This window comes from Ovis canadensis, chromosome X (assembly GCF_042477335.2).
Source record: "Ovis canadensis isolate MfBH-ARS-UI-01 breed Bighorn chromosome X, ARS-UI_OviCan_v2, whole genome shotgun sequence".
Lineage (NCBI taxonomy): Eukaryota > Metazoa > Chordata > Mammalia > Artiodactyla > Bovidae > Ovis > Ovis canadensis.
In genome coordinates, this window is record NC_091727.1 from 139,462,914 (window position 1) to 139,487,742 (window position 24,829).

At 41.8% G+C, this 24,829-nt stretch overlaps 1 pseudogene; it reads right to left on the minus strand.

Moving 5' to 3' along the window:
- LOC138930889 (MAGUK p55 subfamily member 7-like) overlaps window positions 1-19,151 on the minus strand; it is an 81,190-nt pseudogene extending 62,039 nt beyond the window's left edge.
- Window positions 19,152-24,829: the final 5,678 nt, after the last annotated feature.

Below are 24,829 nucleotides of genomic sequence, written 5' to 3' on the forward strand. Positions count from 1 at the left end.
AGGAGACAAACTCCAGCTGTTCAGTCTGAGGCCCGTCTATCTACTGCCTTATTTTGCTGGAGTGTATATTGCATCAGCTGAATGTGCCAAGTTCCACTGAAACCCAGCTGATTTGTTTTCCTGTCGTCTCAGGAAAAGCCTGGATTGGCTGGTATGCAACAAGCTGTTGCCATTTCTGCTTGAAAGTATTAGGCATCAAGGCAGTAAATATACTCTGAATTCTCTGCTGCACTGGTAGATACTTCACTGGCTATGACTCACCCAAGAGTAGTAGAGTAGTGAATAGCTTCTACCTTCAAATATTTGTGGTTCATCCTTTAGTGTGAGCAGAATCTGCTGGTGTTGGACTGTCTCCCAGGGAGATGGGGGTGGGGGGTGGCCCCAGTAGCTCACCCTGGGGTCCTAAAAGCTGATGGCAGAAGTATGCCCATCCATGCAAACTCTAACTAGGGGAAGACATCTTACTTCGGTTCCCAGCACCAAGACCTGGCCCAGAATGTACTTTAAAAGGCCAAGTAAGGGATGGGAGTTGCAGAGTATGTGATCCGCTCATGCACAATTCTCTGACTGATTGATAGTGAGGTCATAGGACTGTGTCACAGGGGTTAACATTATCAATCCTCAGGCTCCAGGAGGTCTGGGAGCTATATGCTAATGATCATCAAGTAGTTAATGACTTCGTTTGGGTGGGGATTTTAGCATCTGTAAAACAACTTGGAAAAGTACATCAAAATCTGTTAGCTAGGTACCTCAGAGAAGAGCTAAAGCAGAGGATATGGGGGAGGGGTCTGTACTGGAAAGGCCCCATAGGGTCCTACTCTGTTACAGGAGGAGCTATGTGGAAGAGGGTGGCCTAACTCTTCAACCCTGGCTTTGAAGAAGTGGATGATTAGGAGCTAGTGCTTACCACGGCTCTCCTCATTGCCTTCTCCTCCCCACAGTGGCTGGATGATTGCCCCACACTTTGAGCACAGCTCTAACAGCCCTTAATTAATGTGTTGACTCGACTAGCACCTGGCTATCTTCTTAACAAATCTGTCCATTTTCAGGGCCCCAAAGTCTGTTCAGAGTAGACTCTTACTCTTTTTAGTTGAGAAAGAGGGAGCTTAGCTTTATAGTTAACACTGCCAGAATCTTTTATTAGGACATAGGGTAAGAGCAGGGGACTTTAACTCAGAAAGGTAAGTGAGCCTCATTTCTTAGCATAATGACCAGGGAGTATAAAACAGTCCAGGAGCCACAACATAAAAATAACGTCTATCAAGTGTGCAGTTAAGCATTACCTAAATATAATAAACTGCAGGCAACAACATCCACCCAACCACACATGGTCAAATTACTTCCTTATCCTTTTATATTACAGTATGACAAAACCACTTTCAGAGAGAAATTGGGGTTTCTTCATAGCACTTGTGAAGTTATTACAAGCTTAGCCCCAGCCACATGGGCTGCATCTACAAACACAGACTCTTTAAAATAAAAGTACATTTAAAACTCTCTGCCTCTCTACTTGACAAACAATCCATGCAGTTGATGGTAGCACACATTGGTTCCAGTTCCTCTCATTGTTTGGACCCATGTTTTCTTTCTCATACTATATTAAGGAGCTTAAGAAAAGGTATCCTGTAAAGAGAGAGACAACAGCACCTGCTAAAATCTTTCCCAGTTAAAATGTTGGTCCAGGGTTGGCAAGGGCGGGAGGAGGAACACACCAATTGTTTCTATCAAAATGAAACAATTCTCATTTAACCAGTCTTTGAACTTGGTTAATTATACCATCCTAGCACACTCACTCACTCTCACTTAAGTAACTCAGGTGAGTATGACTTGATCCTTAAAGTGCCTTCTTTTCTCTCTTTCTTGCTGCTCTAGATCTTGGTTGCAGTATGGGGGATCTTTGATCTTCATTGCAGCATGCAGGATCTAGTTGCCTGATTGATCTTGGAAAGGCAGCAGTGAGCAGTGGTGTGAAGCGAGATCTTAATTCCCTGCCCAGGAATTGAACCTGGATAGCCTGGATGAGAACCAACAGTCCTCGCCACCAGACCAGCAAGGGCTAGAGGCTAGAAGTCATTTTTCCCTGGATCTTTGTCCCCAGTGAAAAATGTATATATCATGGAGGCAAAAACTGTAAACGCAGGTACAAAGTGTATTATTAGAGACATAACATAACAACAAGTGGGAGCACACACAGAGAAACGGTATGTTTAGTTAAGATAGAAGCAAGGCAGAGATACACACCCAGAGAGGAAGAGTGCGGGTGCACCCCTAGTGAGGAGGAGTGCAGTAAATAGGTGATTTAGTCATTGATATAGGGCAGCTGTTCCAGATCTTTGTTTTTCCTTCAGCCAATTATCTGGTTTCTTTTCCACACCTGACCTACCCTAGGAACCTGCTCGACATGCATGTACAATTTTTTTAAAGATGGATTCCAGATCAGAGGCCTATGGGATTACATATCATCATCACATATTATGGGGTGGTCCCCTCTCCTTTTGACCGCCAAGGAGCCTTTCTGCACATGTGAAATGTCTCTCTTGCCCCAAGGACAGGGAATATATGACCTTCTGATTCTTTAGTGATAAGTTTTAGCCCCTCTCTGTTCCTGCTGTAACTGTTATCTTAAGGAGACAAAGCCTGGCTAGTAAGCCTGTTTCAGTTGTTTCTTTTATTTCAGAGAGAAAACAGAAGGCTGGTTGCAGATATCTAACCTGAAGCCCACCTAACCCCTGTTTCAGGAAATATAAACAGAAGGCCAGTTGTAAGTGTCCAGTCTGAAGCCCACATTTTTTCCTGCCCCAAGAAATGTAAACAGGAGGCCAGTTGTAAATGCCTAGTCTGGGGCCCATCTATCTCCTGCCTCATGACCAGGGATCAAACCCAGGCCTCCTTGTATTGGGAACATGGAGGTGTAGCCATTGGACCACCAGGGACATCCCTAAAGTACCCTTCTTGTAGTAGAGCAAAACACTTACATTCTCTGTTTAACAGGAGGTTCGGCATCTTAACAATTAGACCATTGTAGATCACTGATTGCTTAAAAAAAAAAATGAAAAAGGAAGATATCAGTTAAAAAAAAAAACAGAAAAATGTCATTGGTCCAGAGAACCAGAAGCTAGATAAATGGGAATTCACACAATTAACATATTTTCTAGTGAGACCCTTGTCTAAGAAGAAGGGTCTTCAAGGTACAACCCTCAGGCCAAGGCCAGCTTGCTGATTATTTTTGTATTTATATTATATTGGAACACCACCACAGCCATTCTTTTACTTACTTTCTATGGTTTCTTTTGCACTATAATCACCGAGTTAAGTAATTGCCCGAACAGATTGTCTGGTCCTAAAACACTAAAATATTTACCACCTGGCACTTTATAGAGAAAGTGGCCTGACCTCTGCCCTAGTTGCCTCTGGCATATAGCACAGTTCTTTTCTGTGTCTCTGGCTCCTGACCTAGTCTAGAGATGTCAGTCATATCCTCCTTGCCTATATAACTTCTTTAGGGAATCTGATCCAAACACTGGTCAGAAGGGGTAGCTCATGTGGCTCTATCTTTTGATCACAGCTAATAGGGTCCAGGCTGGAAATCTAGGCCAACTGTCCATGAAAATTGGCAATATAAATTGTTTTACCTGGTATCTATGAAGTTAAAGCCAGAGTCACTATTATGGCCAACCAAACGAATGTGCAAGCTTATGAGAAGAGGGAAAAGGAGCTATAAACTTTGCAGTGAAGCTTCTATCTGAAGAAAGAAAACTGGGAGCAGACATATGAGAGACTCCAGGGCTGCAGAGACAGAAGAAACATACCATCTATCTCAGCACTTTCTAAGACCCATGTGATCTGGCTGTATTTCCTGTCATTTGGGGCCTGCGGGATTTCCTGTATTTCTTAGCCTAAATCCTTTTTGCCTAACCTAGTCTGAATGTATTTATGGTTCTGTTGCACGAAGAGGGACCCTTTCCAGGACCCACGATTGGACTCTAGTCTAACATTTGTAAATGAATTGTCCAAGGTGACACACGTTGCTGACAAAGTGAGAGACTTTTTTTGGAAATGGGCGCCCAGGTGGAAAGCAGGAGGGTAAGGGAATCCAGAAGGACTGCTCTGCCACGTGGCTGCTCGCAGTTTCAGGTTTTATGGTGATAGGGTTAGTTTCCGGGTTGCCTCTGGCCAATCATTCTGACTCGGGGTCCTTCCTGGTGGCGCACGCATAGCTCAGCTAGGATGGATTCCAGTGAGGAGGATTTTCAGAGGTCAGTAGGACATGAGGCGTTTCCTTTTGACCTTTCCCAAATTCTTCCAATTGGTGGTGGCTTGTTAGTTCAATGTTCCTTACCAGAACCTCCTGTTGTAAAATAACTCATGCAAATAGTTACTATGGTGCCTGCCAGGGTGGGTGGTTTCAGTCAGTGTTTCCTCTAACAGTTCTTTTTTTAAAATAAATAATTGAAACTCTAGATAAACATACGTGTGAGGCACCATTTCATCCCAGTCAGAATGGCTGCAATCCAAAAGTCTACAAGTAATAAATGCTGGAGAGGGAGTGGAGAAAAGGGTACCCTCTTACACTGTTGGTGGGAATGCAAACTAGTACAGCCACTATGAAGAACAGTGTGGAGATTCCTGAAAAAACTGGAAATAGAACTGCCTTATGACCCAGCAATCCCACTTCTGGGCATACACACCGAGGAAACCAGAATTGAAAGAGACACATGTACCCCAATGTTCATCACAGCACTGTTTATAATAGCCAGGGCATGGAAGCAACCTAGATGTCCATCAGCAGACAAATGGATAAGAAAGCTGTGGTACATATACACAATGGAGTATTACTCAGCCATTAAAAAGAATACATTTGAATCAGTTCTAATGAGGTGGATGAAACTGGAGCCTATTATAGAGAGTGAAGTAAGCCAGAAAGAAAAACACCAATACAGTATACTAACACATATATATGGAATTTAGAAAGATGGTAATGATAACCCTGTATGCGAGACAGCAAAAGAGACACAGATGTATAGAACAGTCTTTTGGACTCTGTGGGAGAGGGTGAGGGTGGGATGATTTGGGAGAATGGCATTGAAACATGTACAATATCATATAAGAAATGAATCGCCAGTCCAGGTTGGATGCAGGATACAGAATGCTCAGGGCTGGTGCACTGGGATGACTACGGGGAGGGAGGTGGGAGGTGGGTTCAGGATGGGGAACATGTGTACATCCGTCACGGATTCATGTTGATGTATGGCAAAACCAATACAATATTGTAAAGTAATTAGCCTCCAATTAAAATAAATAAATTTAAATTTAAAAAATACGTATAGGTATAATATTTATTGAGAGACTGTTATGTTGCAAACATTGTTCTTGAAGCTCCAAATTCAGTTGTGAAAGATGAAAACTAAAACTGTCCTTGTAGAGTTCATATTTTAGATATTTGGCTCAATTTTCTTGCCTTTCTTTTTTCATTATTCCCATTTGGAAAAAAAGACATAAAATAGTTTTCATCTCATTCAGGTTATCAAATGAAAAAACAAAAACACTTTAGTAACTAGTTTAATGTCCTTTAATTCAAGGGAAAACAATCCATGGATGTGAGGACTGTGGTGCCTCATAAGCACATAAGTGGAGCACTCTTCCCAGGGAGTGTAGGGGCAAGAGTGAGTTTTCTAGAGTGTTAGAAGAACCCTCCCAGAAACAGGGTATGATTGGCTAGGAGGTGTAGGATTTTCTTACAATGCTGATAAATTCTGTTTTCTAGGGGAAGGTTAGCCAGCGAAAGCTGAGTTGAACAATTATGATTGGAGTTAGATTTCCTTGACAGTGAGCGGTTTTCTCTAAGCACAGGTTGACCTACATTTAGATTTGTGACATGGGCCAGCCTACAAGGGTGGCATCCATTTTCTGGGTCCTGATACAAATTAACTTTATCTGCATTCATTTAATGATTAAATGGAATACATATATGCAGACTCTCTAGCAATATATGATGGTGATGGTTGAAAGCAGAAGCTGAAAAGAAACAAAGGCTAGAGCCAGGAGAAGGCTCATGGAGGAGACCAAATATAGACAGGGTTGGTACAGAGACTGCAGAGGTTAGAATCCTTTGTATCTTTGAACTTTGTAATCCAGAAAGTACTTGTCATTCATCACTATCAGTCTGCCTTCCTACCCTTGTGATTCATTTATGTTCTTACTCTTTCTTACCCTCCCCAGCAGAAAGGAGTGAGGAGAGGAAGAGTGAGCTAGCATCATAACTTTCCTAAGTTTCTCTCTACAACAGTGGGTAGTTGCTGTGTTTGGGGCCCATATATCCCTAGATGATTTCTATCTGCCCAACAGAACAAACCTTATTATAGCCAACCTCATAACTATTTACAGAAAGAAACGTCAAAGAGATGGGCCGGAACTGGTTCTAAAGAAAATAAGCTTATTTTGAAGAAACTTACAAAGACTTTTCCTTTTAAGAATTTTCTTAAAGTATTAATATTTCACAGAATGAACTAAAGATGTAGGCAACCTCCTAGACCAAAATGATCTGTGGGTCAGCTGCACTGGCATCATATGAGGGTTCATTGAGAAAGTAGATGGCTGGGATTCCCTTAACAGATCCTTTGAATCAGATTCTCTGTTGACAGGACCTACAAATCTGTGATGATAGCAAGCTTCTGCTGTGATTGCAAAGCTTGCTAAGCTTGAGAATCATAAACCTGAAATGCCACCATCCCAGAAGATTCTGGGTTTCTTTTTATCTTTTTTATTCTACAGAAACATTTACTGAGCTATGCTAATCTGCTTAATTCTATAACACAAACCTCATCCTCTCATGACACAAGGCTAATGATATCAATGGGTTACTCAGTGGTGCCCACAAAATATAAACTTGAACATCATCAGAATGTGAATTAACTTAATATATAAAAGACTGAAGATAAACCATTTTTTATCTTATTCAAAAATTCTTTGGTTTTAGGCTTTAGCATAAATCATAACTATTTCTAGAAAAGATGACACATATGTGAATATAATGAATAAGTTAATGTGTCCAGCTAAGCAACTTAGCAGCAGCAGCAGCAACCAACATCAAAGGACTGATGCTAACGCTGGAATTCCAATACTTTGGCCACCTGATGTGAAGAGCTGACTCATTTGAAAAGAACCTGATGCTGGGAAAGACTGAGGGCAGGACAAGGAAACGACATAGGATGAGATGGCTGGATGGCATCACCAACTCGATGGACATGAGTTTGAGTGAACTCCGGGACTTGGTGATGGACAGGGAAGTCTGGCGAGCTGCAATTCATGGGGTCGCAAAGAGTCAGACACGACTGAGTGACTGAACTGAACGGAACCAACATCAAAGTTCACAGAAAGGATGACTGGAATGGGGAGAGAATGAGGGATCAGCAAGGCACTGACTCCTGGTTTCGCCAGAGGAAGAAAGGGTGGAGAGAACTTTACTGTTTTCCACAGATCCGTTCTGCCTCCGTATCTGACTCTTTGCGGCCCCATGAACCGCAGCAAGTCAGGACTCCCTGTCCATCCCCAACTCCCGGAGTCCATCCAAACCCATGTCCATCGAGTCGGTGATGCCATCCAGCCATCTCATCCTCCGTCATCCGCTTCTCCTCTTACCCTCAATCTTTCCCAGCATCAGGTTCTTTTCAAATGAGTCAGCTCTTCACATCAGGTGGCCAAAGTATTGGAGGTTCAGCTTCAACATCAGTCCTTCCAAAGAACACCCAGGACTGATCTCCTTTAGGATGGACTCAGTGGATCTCCTTGCAGTCCAAGGGACTCTCAAGAGTCTTCTCCAACATCACAGTTCAAAAGCATCAATTCTTCGGCACTCAGCTTTCTTCACAGACCAACTCTCACATCCATACCAAAGCCTTGACTAGACAGATCTTTGTTGGCAAAGTAATATCTCTGCTTTTAAATATGCTCTCTAGGTTGGTCATAATTTTCCTTCCAAGGAGTAAGTGTATTTTAATTTCATGGTAAGCAGTTCAGTTCAGTTTAGTCGCTCATTCGTGGCCAACTCTTTGCGACCCCATGAATCGCAGCACGCCAGGCCCCCCATCCATCACCAACTCCCAGAGTTCACTCAAACTCAAGTCCATCGAGTTGGTCATGCCATCCAGCCATCTCATCCTCTGTCATCCCCTTTTCTTCATGCCCCCAATCCCACCCAGCATCTTTTCCAATGAGTCAACTCTTCGAATGAGGTGGCCAAAGTACTGGAGTTTCAGCCTTAGCATCATTCCTTCCAAAGAACACCCAGGGCTGATATCCTTTAGAGTGGACTGGTTGGATCTCCTTGCAGTCCAAGGGACTCTCAGGAGTCTTCTCCAATACCACAGTTCAAAAGCATCAATTCTTCAGCACTCAGCTTTCTTCACAGTCCAACTTTCACGTTCATACATGATCACTGAAAAACCATAGCCTTGACTAGACAGACATTTGTTGGCAAAGTAATGTCTCTGCTTTTGAATATGCTATCTAGGTTGGTTATAACTTTTGTTCCAAGGAGTAAACGTCTTTTAATTTCATGGCTGCAGTCACCATCTGCAGTGATTTTGGAGCCCCCAAAAATAAAATCTGACACTGTTTCCACTGTTTCCCCATCTATTTCCCATGAAGTGATGGGACCGGATGCCATGATCTTCGTTTTCTGAATGTTGAGCTTTAAGCCAGCTTTTTCACTCTCCTCTTTTACTTTCATCAAGAGGCTTTTTAGTTCCTCTTCACTTTCTGCCATAAAGGGGGTGTCATCTGCATATCTGAGGTTATTGATATTTCTCCCTGCAATCTTGATTCCAGCTTGTGCTTCTTTCAGCCCAGCATTTCTCATGATGTACTCTGCATATAAGTTAAATAAGCAGGGTGACAATATACAGCCTTGACATACTCCTTTTCCTATTTGGAACCAGTCTGTTGTTCCATGTCCAGTTCTAACTGTTGCTTCCTGACCTGCATATAGGCTTCTCAAGAAGCAGGTCAGGTGATCTGGTTAGGTGGTCTGGTGAGATCTCATCTCTTTCAGAATTTTCCACAGTTTATTGTGATCCACACAGTCAAAGGCTTTGGCGTAGACAATGAAGCAGAAAGAGATGTCTTTCTGGAACTCTCTTGCTTTTTCCATGATCCAGCAGATGTTGGCAATTTGATCTCTTGTTTTCTGCCTTTTCTAAAACCAGCTTGAACATCTGGAATTTCATGGTTCATGTATTGCTGAAGCTTGGCTTGGAGAATTTTGAGCATTACTTTACTAGCATGTGAGATGAGTGCAATTGTGCGGTAGTTTGAGCATTCTTCGGCATTGCCTTTCTTTGGGATTGGAATGAAAACTGACCTTTTCCAGTCCTGTGGCCACTGCTGAATTTTCCAAATTTGCTGGCATATTGAGTGCAGCACTTTCACAGCATCATCTTTCAGGATTTGAAATAGCTCCACGGAATTCCATCATCTCCACTAGCTTTGTTCATAGTGATGCTTTCTAAGGCCCAGTTGACTTCACATTCCAGGATGTCTGGCTCTAGATGAGTGATCATACCATTGTGATTATCTGTCTTGGTCATGAAGATCTTTTTTGTACAGTTCTTCTGTGTATTCTTGCCACCTCTTCTTAATATCTTCTGCTTCTGTTAGGTCCAGACCATTTCTGTCCTTTATCGAGCCCATCTTTGCATGATATGTTCCCTTGGTATCTCTAATTTTCTTGAAGAGATCTCTAGTCTTTCCCATTCTGTTGTTTTCCTCTATTTCTTTGCATTGATCACTGAGGAAGGCTTTCTTATCTCTTCTTGCTATTCTTTGGAATTCTGCATTCAGATGCTTATATCTTTCCTTTTCTCCTTTGCTTTTCACTTCTCTTCTTTTCATAGCTGTTTGTTAGGCCTCCCCAGACAGCCATTTTGCTTTTTTGCATTTCTTTTCCATGGGTGCAATAGTGATATATAATTCTGAAGAAAATGCCTCACTTGCCCCTCAGTCTCAGAGCAATCTGTGGAAAAAAATGAAAATAGCATATATCTACCTCTCAAATGGGGGGAAAAAATCTACAGTTGAGTCTATCAAACATTTTGTTCATTACATTGCACATACACATAACTCACTGAGGATTTCTCGTTAGTGCCTTGGCATTCTAAATTTAAAGAAGGTATGGCAGCCTCCCTGGTGGCTCAGAGAGTAAAGAATCTGCCTGCAGTGGGGAGACTCAGGTTCGATCCCTGGTTTGGGAAGATCACCTGGAGAAGGGAATGGCAATCCATTCCAGTATTCTTGCCTGGGAAATCCCATGTTCAGAAGAGCCTGGAGGGCTGCAGGCCATGCGACTGCAAACAGTTGTACATGACTGAGTGACCAACACTTTCTTTCTTATGGCAGCCTCCAATGATTTGGCAATGAGCTCTTTTGGAAGAAATTGAGGTTAATCTTGGGAAAATACCCTCATAATTTTTTTGTGTTTGATTTTCCCTCAGCTATCCTGCAGGAGAACGAGTGTCCTCAAACATCATAAAATGGGGTCCTCCTCGCAAGAGCAAATTTCAACATTAAGTGTCTTGCTTTTGGCAAATCTTTGTAGAGATTTTAGGTATCTTCTGATGTCTTCTCACCCATAATCCCTGGCTAAGAGGTCAGGGCTAGTCAATGTCCCCTCCCCTCATCTTAAAACTTCCATTGGTGCATAAATTCCAGTAGGCAGATGCTGTCAATAATCTCACAATTGATTATCTTTGTGTGTGTAGTCTGTACTACCCCATAGGATAAGCTGCTTTTCACTTTCTACAATGATTGCCTCTACTGTGTATAATCATTAAGTTGCATGGTCTTGCATCTTCTCACAATTTATTTTCATTTCTAATGAAGCAGCAAAATAATAATATAACCAATATGTTTATCATGGGCTCCTGTGGTTCATTTCTGGTGGTCTTCTAAGGAAAGAAAGTACACAAGGGTACTTTTCAGCCAAATAAAATGAGTGCAGGAAAGCTATTTTAGCAGATTTGGCTGACAGGAAAGGCCCCTTCTGTCCAGATCAAGTGGGTCCTAATTTGGGGATTGTATGGCTGAACCACACCAACTCCATTTTGTCAGCTCCATTTTAGTCCTCACAGTGCTAACTTCTCCCTTTCTACATGACTAAACTTTAGCCTAATTTACAAGGAGTGAGTCCAAGCCAGATGAATACCCTATCAACTTTTGCCCTTGCCTTCATCTGATGTGAGACCTGCAAGAGTACTTTTGCTGACACAAATGGTTAATGGTCATGAAAGCCCTGAGGGGAGGAACCCCGATTCCAGGTGCTGCACCTGTGCTTCTGTCTTGGCAGTCAGATTCTACTTTTGGCCTTGGCCCCTTTCAATTCTTTGTACCCTTTTTGGCAGTCAGTGTGCAGTACAACCTCGAATGCCTCTGAATTATCTGTCGACTCTATCCTTTGTGCTTGTTTGTGATTTACCCACAGTGAACTTCATAATTGCACTCCATGGCATTGCTCCCTTTGTTTTTTTTTGTTTTTTTTTTTTGGTCTCAAAGTTCCATCTCAGTTTGCAGGATATCATTCAGCATATGTGCCTCCCAACAGGGATGCTAAGTGCTTTTCCTGAAAGTTGGAATTATAAAGATAGAGAGCCTTGGGAGAAGAGGTCACATAGACTAGCCCCTTTGTCTCAGAAATGAGGAAATGAAAACAAAGGGTCTGAATTGATGTTCTAAGGTGTATAAGGGCTGGAATTTTAGATGCACTCTTCTTGCTTTTTGGAAAGTATTTTTCAACTAAGGTCAGGGGACATGAAAGGCTGGGGTTGGATGGGGAGGGACAAGAGTCTCTTGCTAACATCCGCTTTGCTAAGCACATCACATGTTTCATTGGGCATCAGCTCAGATATCTAATACCTGTTAATGAGCTGCAGCACAGAACTTCTGGTCTGGTTCTTGTCCTGAACAGAATTCACTGTTTTATGAACCAAGTATTTTTGGTATTTGTAGTGAGCACAGGTGCTATGAACCTAATTGGCTCCCCTCCAAAAAATTAATATGTTGAAGCCCTAACCCCAAGTGTGACTGGATCTGGAGATAGGGTATTTAGGAAATTAATTGAGATGGGGGAGGAGCATAATTGGATAGGCCTGTGGCCATACGGGAAGAGGAAGAGATACCAGATCTTTCCCCTACATGTGAAGACCCAACAAGAAGATGATCACTAGTAATACAGAAAGAGAGGTTTCACCAGAAACTGACACTGCTAGATCTTGATTTTGGCACTTCTATCCTCCAGAACTGTGAGAAAATTAACTTTTGTTGTTTATGTCATCTAGTCTACAGTATTTTGTTATGGCAAGCCTAGCTGATGAATATAATCAGGAATACATATAAATAGATGAGCCCAGATCATGGCCCTAAAATGATACATTTATCACTTGAAATTTATAAGAACCAATCACCTATAATCCTATCAATTAGACATGTTAGCATTTAAGTGTATAAGCATCCATACTGTGATGTATTAATACTCACATATTTTCTGACTAAAGGGGATTATGCTGTTGCTATTTGCAACCTGGAGTATTACCTTACCACTCCCTTCTAAGAGGTGACATTCTTGAATAATAAATGGGTTTACAGGAAGTGAAAACAACTATGATCTCTGCAATAGCATAAATGTTCCTAAGCATAAAAGGGCTTGGGGGGTCACTTCTACTCAAATATCAATGAGGTGACACAATCACAGGTCTTAGAGTTGTTGTTCAGTTGCTAAGTTGAGTCTGATTCCTTGTGACCCATGGACAATAGCATGGTAGGCTCATCTGTCCTCTACTGTCTGCTAGAGTATGCTCAAATTCATGTCCATGGAGTTGGTGATGCCATCTAACCATCTCCATCCTCTGCCACCTCCTTCTCCTTTTGCCTTCAATCTTTCCCAGCATCAGGGTTTTTATCAATGAGTCGGCTCTTCAGATCAGGTGGCCAAAGTATTGGAACTTCAATTTCAGCATCAGTCCTTCCAATGAACATTCAGTGTTGATTTCATGTACAATTGACTGGTTTGATCTTACAGTCCAAAGGAATCTCAAGAGTTTTCTCCAGCAGCACAGTTCAAAAGCATCAATTCTTTGGTGTTCAGACTTCTTTATGGTCCAAATCTAACATCCATACATGACTACTAGAAAATCCGTAGCTTTGACTAGACTGACCTTTGCTGACACTGTGATGTCTCTGCTTTTAATGCACTGGAATGCAAAAGTAAGGGCTACATGGAGTAACAGGCAAATTTGGCCTTGGAGTACAAAATGAAGCAGGTCAAAAGCTAACAGAGTTTTGCCAAGAAAATGCACTGGTCATACCAATCACCCTCTTCCAACAACACAAGCAAAGACTCTACACATGGACATCATCAGATGGTCAACACCAAAATCAGATTGATTATATTCTTTGCAGTCAAAGATGGAGAAGCTCTATACAGTCAGCAAAAGCAAGACCGGGAGCTGACTGTGGCTCAGATCATGAACTCCTTATTGCCAAATGCAGACTTAAATTGAAGAAAGTAGGGAAAACCACTAGACCATTCAGGTATGACCTAAATCAAATCCCTTACAAGTATACAGTAGAAGTGACAAATAAATTCAAGGGAAAAATCTGATAGACAGAATGCCTGAAGAACTATGAATGGAAGTTTGTGACATTGAACAGGAGGCAGGGATCAAGACCATCTCCAAGAAAACGAAATGCAAAAAGGCTAAATGATTGTCTGACGAGGCCTTACAAATAGCTGAGAAAAAAAGAGAAGCTAAAGGCTTCTCTTGGCAAAACTCTGTTAGCCTTTTCCCTGCTTCATTTTGTACTCCAAGGCCAAACTTGCCTAATACTCCAGGTATCTCTTGACTTCCTACTTTTGCATTCCAGTCCCCTATGATGAAAAGGACATATTTTTGGGGGGTTAGTTATAAAAGGTCTTGTAGATCATTATAAAACCATTCAACTTCAGCTTCTTAGGCATTAGTAGTTGGAGCATAGACTGAGATGACTGATATTGAATGGTTTGTCTTGGAATGAACCGAGATCACTGTTGTTTTTGAAATTACACACAAGTACTGCATTTCAGACTCTTTTGTTGACTATGAGGGCTACTCCATTTAATTTAGATGACCCACAGTAGTAGATATAATGGTCATCTGAATTAAATTCACCCATTCTTGTCCATTTTAATTCACTGATTCCTAAATGAATATGTTCACTCTTGGCATCTCCTGTTTGACCACTTACAATTTACCTAGATTCATGGACCTAACTTTTCAGGTTCCTATGCAATATTGGTTTTTACAGCATCGGACTTTTACTTTCACCACCGGCCACATCCACAACTAGGTGTCATTTCCACTTTGGCTCAGCCTCTTCATTCCTTCTGGAGCTGTTTTTCTGCTGTTCTCCAGTAGTATATTAGATCTCTACTGACCTGCGGGTTTCATCTTTCAGTGTAATATCTTTTTGCCTTTTCATCCTGTTAGTGTCAGTGTAATATCTTTTTGCCTTTTCATCCTGTTAGTGGGGTTCTCAAAGGAAGAGTGCTGAAGTGGTTTGCCATTTCCTTCTCAGTTCAGTTCAGTTGCTCAGTCGTGTCCGACTCTTTGCGACCCCATGAATCGCAGTACACCAGGCCTCCCTGTCCATCACCATCTCCCGGAGATCACTCAGACTCACGTCCATCGAGTCAGTGATGCCATCCAGCCATCTCATCCTGGATCGTCCCCTTCTCCTCCTGCCCCCAATCTCTCCCAGCATCAGAGTCTTTTCCAATGAGTCAACCCTTCACATGAGGTGTCCAAAGTACTGGAGCTTCAGCTTTAGCATCATTCCTTCCAAAGAAATCCCAGGGTTGATCTCCTTCAGAATGGACTGGTTGGATCTCCTTGCAGTCCAAGGGACTCTCAAGAGTCTTCTCCAACACCACAGTTCAAATGCATCAATTTTTTGGCACTCAGCCTTCTTCACAGTCCAACTCTCACATCCATACATGACCACAGGAAAAACCATAGCCTTGACTAGATGGACCTTAGTCGGCAAAGTAATGTCTCTGCTTTTGAATATGCTATCTAGGTTGGTCATAACTTTTCTTCCAAGGAGTGAGCGTCTTTTAATTTCATGGCTGCAATCACCATCTGCAGTGATTTTGGAGCCCTAAAAAATAAAGTCTGGCACTGTTTCTACTGTTTCCCCATCTATTTCCCATGAAATGATGGGACCAGATGCCATGATCTTTCCTTCTCAAGTGGACCACATTTTGTCAAACACCCCACCTTGAAGATCTATCTTGAGTGGCATCATATTATATCTCTTGAAATAAAATATGCTTTCCTTCACATTGTGGAACTATTAATATTTTGTTAGAAGCAAAATTAACTCTTCCTTGAAAGTTTAAGCAGATGCACCCTTGGAAGATTGCCATTTGGCAGATGGTAGCTCATTGATCACCTCCATTTCTTGAGTTGTTGTTTAAGTCCTTGTTGGATCAATTTCTATAATTTGTTTGGCTCATTTCTATATGATTTTACATTCTTATGTGTATAAATATTTTTGCATGTATTACCAAAGATTATTGAAAAGATTTTGTTTTTAAATTATTTTACACTTTATTTATGTTTTCTGTCCCTAAGGAGGTTTCTTAGAGAATTAGGTGCATATATATTTTCCACCCATAGGGGTTCATCAGTTCTAGCCTTTGGAGTATTTTTAGAATCTAAGTATTATTAAGAAAACAATATTAAACTTTGTACATGATTAAGGAGGTGGAGACATGGTCAACCCATACTCTAAGGTGGGCAACCTAATAATGGGAATATAACAGCAATTGAAGAAGCTTTCCTCAAAGAATAAGTGGTCCAAGCCCCACATAAGTCTTTCCAGACTGGGGGCCCTGTACCAGGAAGATGAGCCCCCAGAATGCTTGGCTTTGTAGGTCAGTGAGGCTTACTTTCAGGAGAGCCAGAGGGCTGTGGGAAATAGAGACTCTACCCTTACAAGGTGCACAGAAAATCTTAACAAGCTTGGGAACCTAGGACAGAAGCAGCAATTTGAAAGAAGCCTGGGTTAAACCCATCTGCTGATCTTGGAGAGCCTCCTGGAGAGGTAGAAGGCAACTGGAGCTCATCATGGGGATATAGACATAGGTGGCAGCCATTTGGGGGAGCTGGTTCTACCACGTGGACCCTGGTGCTAGAGTGCCATTTTGTAATCCTTCTAGCTTATTCATGCTATAACCCAGACCTGACCAACAAGCCTATCAGAACCAGTACTGGGATTCCTTAGGCCAAGCAAAAACCCAGGCAGAGATACAGACCCACCTTGAGACCCCTGAAGCCTGCAGTTACGCTGGAACCAGCTTTGGCCACCCCAGGACCTGGCCCCACATACCAGTAGTCCAGAACCAGCTGCAGCACCAACCTCACCCATCAAGGGGTAGCTACCATCCCATGATACTCTGGACCCTAGTCCAGCTTACCGATAGGTTGAAACACCAGCTCCAGGACATTCAGGGCTATGCAGCCCATGTTCCCAGGACCCATCTCCATCTATCAGTGAGTTTGTGCTAGTCCTGGGAATCCCTGGGCCTCACCCTCCCCACAAGCAGGCCAAGAACACAAGCTCTGTGACCCATGGGTGCTGCAGCCAGAGACCCCAGGACCCACCTCTACCTGTCAGGGTGGTACCACCACTCACCAGTGGGGAGACACCAGCCCCAGAACCATTAGAGCCGTTCATCCTGCCATATCAGGACCCATCCCACAACAAAGCTGGCTGGTGCCTGCCCCGGGACCCCGAGGATAACTTGGGCTGCTCAGCCAGTGCTGAGAACTAGAATTTGGCTGTACCTACCTATGGGCTGAGACCAGCTTCAGGACACCCCCCCGGCCATGTTTCCCCCTACCAGCAAGTGAATACTGCATCTAGGACTCCCAGGCCTACAGCTACACACTCCACAGCTCCTTGGGGTCATTGGAGTACAGATTTAGGCTAAATGAGTCCCCTTATCAGGGTTATTTATTATGTTTGTGGAATATTAGAAAAATCATTTTTTATATTCATTTATTTGGCTGCATCACGTCTTAGTTGTGGCATATAGGATTTAGTTCCCCAATCTGGGATTGAACCCAGGACCCCTCACTGGGAGTGCAGAGTCTCTGCCACTGGACCACCGGGGACATCCCCTAGAAAAATTTGAAGAAATAATTAGAAAAAATGATATGGTTCACAATGATATCAGGAAAAACTTCCATCAAATCAACTGCAATTAAATTTTTCTGGATGGGACCTTGACATGGTCTTAAACAAGCAGAATATAGTTTTGGGAGTGAAAAGCTCACTGCAGAGCCATCACAGATTCAAAACAGGACTGTGGACCCATAAGAAAACTAGTGTTTTACAAAATGACATAATTTCTGTTGTGTTCATTGTTGCTCCTTCAGTATCTCAGTGTCTGCCCACATGATATACAAATATTTTTCGGAACTTTTCTGGCATGCTGGTCAGAAATATAAACCATGTGTGAATTCCTGTGAATGAACTAGGATACTTTTTTATTGTGCTAGGTGTGTTTTCCATCTAGTGAATCCAATAACCAAATATAGGCATTAATAAACGAGTGTTACAACTGCACCATATGGGCCATGAAGCAGAAATGCAAGGGCGAGTGACACACACGACATCTAGGAAGGAGGGAGGGAAAGTGGGGTTCGATGTTAAAGACCTGGAGGGGAAATGAGAATAGGTCATTATTCACTTTAGAGGGTGACTGAGGAACGCGGACACCTAAAGAGTAATCCTGATCTAACAGTGTTAGCTACTGAAAATTCAAATTAGAGCAAGGACTTTACAGCTTAAATTACAAACTATACGTTCCAACCTTAGGAAAATAGTATTAATTTGACAAGCATACCCCATTCAAACTTTCTTCAACATTGTCTGTATTATAGAAATCCTTGTAAAGCATAAGTGTTAATTGAAACACTTTGCAGAAATAGCTGAATTTGAAAGTTGAAGAAATAATTCCTGTTTCAGCCTTTCTGGTGATTTCTAGGGTCATTATCATTTTATATACCTCTTTTATTCTCTAAGAGTACAGTAAAGTAATCCAGGGTACAGTAATTCAGAATTTAAATGTGGGAAATGATGAAAAAGTAAAGTGAAAAAACTGATAAGAAAAAATCACAATTACCTCAATCAAACTTCTTTCAACATATCCCATATTCAGAATTATTTAATATACATAAATGAGAAACCAAAAATAGTACAAAAATATCAGTTTACTTCCCCGGATCCCTGAATTCTGAACTTACTATTCCTATATGCTCAGATTTATCCAATTCCAATTTTTCACCTTCTATTTCTCACCACATTTAAAAGAAAATCTATTGCGGTCAGTAGATTGGCTTAACTGTGTGCAGGCTTGCAGACCCGAGTTTGGTTTGGTAACAGTTTTGGTAACCCAGATTGGACAGCAACCCTGACTGTGCGTCTCATCCATGGCACATCAATATCTGTTCAATGACAAGTCCTTGGGGCTGTCTCACACACAAAGGTACTCAAGCAGCTGCTGGATAGGATCCAAAAGCAGCCTAGATCTAGATTCGACCTTCTGTTGGATGGGGCCCTTTCCTGATAGAGCTGGCTGCAAGGTCTAGTGTATCCAAAAACTAACACTGGTTCACTGGCGAGTGGGGCTGGGTCCTGGCACAGCTGGCTGAGGAGTCCAAGGTATCTCAGAGCTGGTGCTGACCTGCTGGTGGGTGGGACTGAGTCCCAGGCTGTCCTAGGGCTACTAGCAGCTCCATGGTGGGCAGAGCTGGGTCCTGGGGCTCTGGCTGCAGGGCCCTGGGTGTCCCAGGTTTAGCGCCTGTGTTCTCATGTGTGGGGCAGATCCTAGGCACTCTGGTGGGCAGGGTTGTATCCAGTGGCACCTGCGGGCTCAGGGCATCATAAGGCACACTGGATGCTGGTGGATGGGCCTGTGTCTCTGCCTGGCTAGTTACCTGATGTGAGACATCCAATCCTGGTGCCCATAGGCTGGTGGTCAGGAGCAAGGCTTGGTCCTGAGACTTATAAGCCAGGAGGAAGATGTCAAAATGATACTTGCCAGCACCAGTGTCCATGGGGCAGAAAAAGCTTTCCAAAATTGCTTCCACCAGTATCTAGGTCCCCAGAGTGAGCTCCAGATTACTCCTACCTCTCCAAGAGACACTCCAAGATCAGTAGGTGGGTCTGACCTAGGCTCCTTTCAAATTACTGCTTCTCTCCTGTCTCTATTGTATTGATTTCCTCTTTGATCTTTATTATTTCCTTCCTTCTGCTGACCCTGGGCTTGGGTTGTTCTCTCTCTAATTCCTTTAGATGGTAGGTTAGGTTCTTTATTGGAGATGTTCCTTGGTTTTTGAGGTAGGCCTGTATGGCTATAAGCTTTCCTCTTAGAACTGCTTTTGCTGCATCCCATAGGTTTTGGAAAGATCTGTGTTTATTTTCATTTGTCTCCAGGTATTTTCTAACTTCCTCTTTGATTTCTTCACTGATCCATTGGTTTTTTTCCTATCATATTCTTTTCTCTCCGTGTGTTTGTGGTTTTTGCATTTTCTTTATGTAATTATTTTCTAATTTCATACAGTGTGGTTAGAGAAAATGCTTGGTACAATTACTGTTCTCTTAAGTTTGTTGAGACTTGGGTTTTTTGTGGCATAGCATGTGGTCTATCCTGGACAACGTTCCATGTGCACTTGAAAAGAATGTATATTCTGCTGCTTTTGGATGGAATATAATTTGGATGGAATATATTTCTATACATATTTATTCCATCCAACTGGACTAACATGTCATTGAAAGCCAGTGCTGTCTTGTTATTGATTTTCTATCTAAATTATCTGTCTATTGCTGTAAGTGTGGTGTTGAAGTTCCCTAACATTATTGTATTCTTATAAATTTCTTCCAAGAAATTTTAAGCAGCAGAAGATACATAGCTGGATGGAGAATTGTTGATTTAGAATATAGATGAAAGAAATTATATAGACTACCTCATAGAAAGACACATGAAGTATAAAAGATTAAAGAGATGGCAAGAGACTTAAGAAATGGACTTAATGCTAAGGAGGTATTAAGTACATCTTGTAGGCATGCCAGAAGTGGTAACCTGGCTAAATTTTAGAATGATAATATTCACAGAGAAACAGTTGATACTTTCCAGAATTTAGGAAGGCTATATTTCCATAGACTCAGGAAACACAGCTGGACACATCATATAGATCATACTAGCAAACAAAAGACACATTGTCTACAGTCCCGTGCCAAAGACTATGGCCGTAAATCTCCTTTCATAAACAAATGGAAGCAGAAAGCAAGTAGTGAGAGTAAGCAACCACACACATAGTGTTGCATTCCTAGCCTAAGTATCATGATAAGGCTTTGATAGATTCAAAGATGGACCACTCAGAACACCACAGCTTATGACTGTTCCTTAGTCATAAGCCACTTCAGGTGTACCTCAGCTGCACAGAGCTGCATTGAACTTCTCGAGTCGGCCCACTTCTAAGGACTGGTCAAGGAGGTGGTATAAAGTTCTGACTCTGTTGGGCCAGTGTGAAGTGACTTTAAAGGCTCATTTTCCCTTCAGAATTCAGTATGGGATCAGAAAATAATTTTGGAGAGTCAGCATTAGATATGCACTTCTTCCTCTGCCCACACCTGTCTTCTTCCCATCCCTTTCTCGGGCAATGAGAGTGCATAAATGTCCTGCACACGAAAGACCACATCATTCTTAGAACTTAATTTGTAAAAAAAATACATTGGAGACAACATGAAAAATCATATTTATAACAATAGACACTATTGTTAGGGAAATTATATTAAGTCTTGTTTAGGCTTCAGAGACAAAGCAGAACAGGCCTCTGACCTTGCTTCTGATCTACCAGGACACTGCCCTGACTACTGCTGTGGGTGTCAGCCACACCTGCTGAGAATGTGGAAGAGAATCTATTATCTATTGTGTAATAGATAAGAAGAGGATCTTGGAATTTAAGTCCCTGGAGGAGGTCTGACCAACCACTCCCTGGATTTAGCAACATTCCAAGATTGGTAGAACAAAGCAAACAGTACTGGAAAACATTTGCAAAATACCAGAGCTGTAGTTTTGCTCACATATTGATGGTGATAATTCGTTTGCAGCCTTGGATTATAAGGGGGGAAGCTGGCAGTGCAATCTTTGAAGTCTCACTCATGGAGTGGAAGTGCTACCAGGGACCTTTTCCCAGTTGGAGCTCCAGATGTGCTGTGTCACTGGCCTTCCCAACTCTGATTTGGTATCCTCTGCTCTATTTCTCTCTCTTTTTTAAATGTTAGTTGTATTGCAAGTAAGTTAGATTATTCTCTAATAAATACTTGTATTATTTATTTATTATTTATTTGTGCATAACAAGTGGCTAATTTGTTAACAAATCCTTTGAACCAGAGATGAAACTGAAAATTTATGACAAAAGAACTATGGTAAAGGAACTTCCAAGGAATGTTTGTCACTTCTGGTATGCCAAGGAGATGTATTTTCTTAGTCCATTTCTTATGTTTCTTGACCTCCATTTAATCCTTTTATACTCTTTATGAAGTATTTTGTAGTATTTCTTTCATCGATCTTCTAGGTCATATATTCTCTGTCCATTTGTGTCTCAGATGTTTAAAATTCCTTTACTCTTCTATTCCAGTGGTTCATAACCACTGTGAGTGTTCAGTACTAGAAAGCTTATTTGCTTTTTGACAATTAGCTATTTATTACTCATGTTTTATTTATGTTATCATCTATTTAAATATGTTAAGTACATTTTTTGTACTTTGTATCTGATTATAAGTCTTTACAGGTTTCCATTTGGTTTATTATTTATACTGATGCTGTCATTTTGGAAGGAAAAGTTATCTTTGTTTAGGGGGGCTTTAACTGTAGGAATACATGTAGAAGCCTCAGTTAGGGTTCAGCTCCTCTAGACGCAATTAGATTTGCATTTGCCATATATATGAGTTCGCAAATAGAAATTACTTGGGCCATGTTGACAGTATTAATTAGAATACCAAAGATACATCAGGGCACTCTTTTGGTTACAAATTCTTTAGGCAACATTTTATTCCTCACCCATCAATTTAGTTCAGTTCAGTCACTCAGTCGTGTCTGACTCTTTGTGACCCCATGAACTGCAACACACCAGGCCTCCCTGTCCATCACCAACTCCCGGAGTTCACTCAGACTCACATCCATCAAGTCGGTGATGCCATCCAGCCATCTCATCCTCTGTCATCCCCTTCTCCTCCTGCGCCCAATCCCTCCCAGCATCAGAGTCTTTTCCAGTGAGTCAAGTCTTCTCATGAGGTGGCCAAAGTATTGGAGTTTCAGCTTCAGTATCATTCCTTCCAAAGAACACCCAGGGCTGATCCCCTTTAGAATGGACTGGTTGGATCTCCCTGCAGTCCAAGGGACATTCAAGAGTCTTCACCAACACCACAGTTGAAAAGCATCAATTCTTTGGCACTCAGCTTTCTTCAGAGTCCAACTCTCACATCCATACATGACCACTGGAAAAACCATAGCCTTGACTAGACGGACCTTTGTTGGCAAAGTAATGTCTCTGCTTTTGAATGTGCTATCTAGGTTGGTCATAACTTTCCTTCCAAGGAGTAAGCATCTTTTAATTTCATGGCTGCAATCACCATCTGCAGTGATTTTGGAGCCCCCCAAAATAAAATCTGACACTTTTTCCACTGTTTCCCCATCTATTTCCCATGAAGTGATGGGACCAGATTCCATGATCTTCATTTTCTGAATGTTGAGAGCTTTAAGCCAACTTTTTCACTCTCCTCTTTCATCAAGAGGCTTTTTAGCTCCTCTTCACTTTCTGTCATAAGGGTGGTGTCATCTGCATATCTGAGGTTATTGATATTTCTCCTGGCAATCTTGATTCCAGCTTGTGCTTCTTCCAGTGTTTCTCATGATGTGCTCTGCATAGAAGTTAAATAAACAGGGTGACAATATACAGCCTTGACGTACTCCTTTTCCTATTTGGAACTAGTCGTTGTTCCATGTCCACTAAGGACAAAAATTAGAATTTTCTTTGGTCCTTCCTTTCTTATGAGAAAGAAAGTCCAGTTTTTCACTATGAGTATAGTCAGTTAATCATTTAGAATTATGTGTGTGTGTCAACTGTCTATTGATTTGAGCCACTTTTCAAGCACATCTGAGTATTTAAAATACTGTTTAACATAACTTTTTATATTACAATTTATAATGGGAAGATTTTAAATTTTTTATACAATTTCCAAATATGAAATGTAAATATCCCTTAAAAACATAAAGCATCCTAAGACCACTCAGTGATCTTCATCCGATACCTAAGCTACACTGCAAGGTTCCAGATAACCTTCACACACATACCTGGTGCTGAAAGGGGCCTCTTTTCTTGTGGAGCAGTCCAGCAGGACAGACTAATCGTTTCCATGGTAGCCCTATGTCCTCAAACAGCAAGGCAGAAGGACTTTTCTTCTTAAAACTCAGCCCTGTTATTGGTATAATATAATTTCCACTGTATTTTATTCATTGCTCAAAATAATCAATCACAGGCTTCATCAACTCAAGAGGAGGGGGAAACAGACAGGACCCCTCACTGGAAGGAGTATTCAGGGATGAGCTATACTCCTCAATCTAATAGCCACTGAAATCAAAGACAAGCTTCTTGAGATGTTTTTGGGTGCCATACACAGGGTATGGCCATAGGAATAATTGTTTTGTTCACTATACTATGGTGATTGTCTTTGCTCTTTCAGTTCAGTTCAGTCGCTCAGTCGTGTCCGACTCTTTGCGACCCCATGAATCACAGCACGCCAGGCCTCCCTGTCCATCACCATCTCCTGGAGTTTACTCAGACTCACGTCCATCGAGTCCGTGATGCCATCCAGCCATCTCATCCTCTGTCGTCCCTTCTCCTCCTGCCCTCAATCCCTCCCAGCATCAGAGTCTTTTCCAGTGAGTCAATTCTTCACATGAGGTGGCCAAAGTACTGGAGCTTCAGCTTTAGCATCATTCCTTCCAAAGAAACCCCAGGGTTGATCTCCTTCAGAATGAACTGGTTGGATCTCCTTGCAGTCCAAGGGACTCTCAAGAGTCTTCTCCAACAGAGGAGCACCTACTATTTAGTGGAATCTTCTACTGCATGCCACAGCTTTCACACCAAAGTGGACTGAAAATTCTAACCATTATAGACATCCTCTCCCACTTGTAGGGCCATTTATATAGACAAAGAAACACACAGGTAGGCAGCAAGGAGAATGTAAGTACAGATTTCTTGGTGAAAGGAACTCAGACAAACCTGGTCTGAATATCTTTTTTTTTTTTTCTAACTTAGGGACACAGAGTTTTCTCATATACCTCATGGTCCTCTTCTTTTTCGGTCCTCCAACATCTGACATTATAGCTGTAATCCATCCTTCTCAATTGTGAAAAGTGCATTTCCACAGAATCATAAATGGGGCAGGTTTAAGGAAAACATTTAGGGGGAGTGAAAAACACAAGAAGCTGTCCTTGCATGATATTGGAGTATGGTTAAGGGAAATACTTCATTAAACATTCTTCACTTGAATTAATTTCCAAATGGAGATTTGAGATCATTGAAGGTTATTCTTTTATATTGAGATATTTCCTATTAAGCAGGTTCATCAAAAGACACATGGTTTCTGTTATCCTCTGATAGAACCACTCAAAGGCAAAACCATGCCTAATGGATCATACACTGAAGTGAGATTCACGGAATCAACT